Raw genomic sequence first — 2,500 nt, 5'->3', positions numbered from 1 at the left:
GCCCGCACGCTCGTGCACCCCGACGTGCACACCGGCGCGCACGTGGGCATCGTATGCTAAAAAATGAAGTTTGGAGTTTGGGTTTGAAAATTTTACGGGAACTTCCTAGAAGCCTAAGAAATGCTTTGCTCGAGACGGATTTCGATTTGGAGGTCCCCCGAGTTAATTTTGCCCATTACGACTCCTCGCCCGCACGCTCGTGCACCCCGGCGTGCACGTGGGCATAGTATGCTAAAAAATGAAGTTTGGAGTTTGGGTTCGGAAATTTTATGGGAGCTTCCTAGAAGCCTAAGAACTGCTTTGCTCGAGACGGATTTTGATTTGGAGATCCCCCGAGTTAGTTTTGCCCATTATGACTCCTCCCCCGCACGCTCAAGCACCCCCGCGTGCACGGGGGCATCGTATGCTAAAAAATGAAGTTTGGAGTTTGGGTTTGGAAATTTTATGGGAGCTTCCTAGAAGCCTAAGAAGTGCTTTGCTCGAGACGGATTTCGATTTGGAGGTCCCCCGAGTTAATTTTGCCCATTATGACTCCTCGCCCGCACGCTTAAGCACCCCCGCGTGCACGTGGGCATTGTGTGCTAAAAAATGAAGTTTGGAGTTTGGGTTTGAAAATTTTACGGGAACTTCCTAGAAGCCTAAGAAATGCTTTGCTCGAGACGGATTTCGATTTGGAGGTCCCCCGAGTTAATTTTGCCCATTACGACTCCTCGCCCGCACGCTCGTGCACCCCGGCGTGCACGTGGGCATAGTATGCTAAAAAATGAAGTTTGGAGTTTGGGTTCGGAAATTTTATGGGAGCTTCCTAGAAGCCTAAGAACTGCTTTGCTCGAGACGGATTTTGATTTGGAGATCCCCCGAGTTAGTTTTGCCCATTATGACTCCTCCCCCGCACGCTCAAGCACCCCCGCGTGCACGGGGGCATCGTATGCTAAAAAATGAAGTTTGGAGTTTGGGTTTGAAAATTTTATGGGAGCTTCCTAGAAGCTTAAGAAGTGTTTTGCTCGAGACGGATTTCGATTTGGAGGTCCCCCGAGTCAATGTTGCCCATTATGGCTCCTCTCCCGCATGCTCAAGCACCCCTGCGTGCACGTGGGCATTGTATGCTAAAAAATAAAGTTTGGAGTTTGGGTTTGGAAGTTTTATGGGAGCTTCCTTGAAGCTTAAGAAGTGTTTTGCTCGAGACGGATTTCGATTTGGAGGTCCCCCGAGTCAATGTTGCCCATTATGGCTCCTCGCCCGCACGCTCAAGCACCCCGGCGTGCACGTGGGCATTGTATGCTAAAAAATAAAGTTTGGAGTTTGGGTTTGGAAGTTTTATGGGAGCTTCCTAGAAGCTTAAGAAGTGTTTTGCTCGAGACGGATTTCGATTTGGAGGTCCCCCGAGTCAATGTTGCCCATTATGGCTCCTCTCCCGCATGCTCAAGCACCCCTGCGTGCACACCGGCGTGCACGTGGGCATTGTAGGCTAAAAAATGAAGTTTGGAGTTTGGGTTTGGAAATTTTATGGGAGCTTCCTTGAAGCCTAAGAAGTGTTTTGCTCGAAACGGAATTCGATTTGGAGGTCCCCCGAGTCAATTTTGCCCATTACGACTCCTCGCTCGCATGCAATATCTACTCCTGTCAGAGCTGTGGTTTTACTTAAGACTACTATAGGGGGGGGGGAGTTCTCAGCACCAAGAGCTGCAAGTAAGGCCATTGCTTGCTTTGCAGTCTCGATTGCTCTACTAGTGAATAGTAGATGTCTTGGTTAGCTTGGAACGAAAAAAAAAATTTTTTGGGGAAAAAAAAAAAAAAAAGTTTTTGTGAAAAAAAATTTTTCGAAAAAAAAAAAAAAAAAAAAAATTTTTTTGGATGCCTCGGTCTTCTATTTGTTTTGCTTGGGTAGATTAGGAAAAAAAAAAAAAAAAATTTTTTTGTTGGATGCCTCGGTCTTCATATTCTTTCTCGGCTATTTCGAAAAAAAAAAAAAAAAATTCCGGGAAAGAGAAAAAAAAAATTATTTTTTGTTGGTTGCCTCGGTCTTCATGTTCTTTCTCTGGTATATGGGAAAGAAAAAAAAAAAAAAAAAATTTTGGATGCCTCGGTCTTCTTGTTCTCGGTTGGATTTATCGAAAAAAAAAAAAAAAAAAAAAAAAAAAAAAAAAAAAAATTTTGATGCCTCGGTCTTCTTGTTCTTGCTTTGGTATATCGGAGAAAAAAAAAAAAAAATTTTTTGGATGCCTCGGTCTTCTTGTTCATTCTTCGGTATATCAAAAAAAAAAAAAAAAAAAAAAAAAAAAAAAAAAAAAATTTGAGACTTCGGTCTTCTTGTTCTTGCTTTGGTATATCGGAGAAAAAAAAAAAAAAAAATTTTGGATGCCTCGGTCTTCTTGTTCATTCTTCGGTATATCAAAAAAAAAAAATTTTTTTGAAGCCTCGGTCTTCTTGTTCTTGCTTTGGTATATCGGAGGAAAATAAAAAAAAATTTTGGTTGCCTCGGTCTTCTTGTTCATTCTTC

This window comes from Cornus florida, unplaced genomic scaffold (genome assembly GCF_030987335.1).
Source record: "Cornus florida cultivar Cherokee Brave unplaced genomic scaffold, ASM3098733v1 CherokeeBrave_3.0.0_Hap2_scaffold_4, whole genome shotgun sequence".
NCBI classification, from domain to species: domain Eukaryota; kingdom Viridiplantae; phylum Streptophyta; class Magnoliopsida; order Cornales; family Cornaceae; genus Cornus; species Cornus florida.
The sequence above is the reverse complement of the archived record's forward strand: the minus strand, read 5'-3'. Positions refer to the sequence as shown.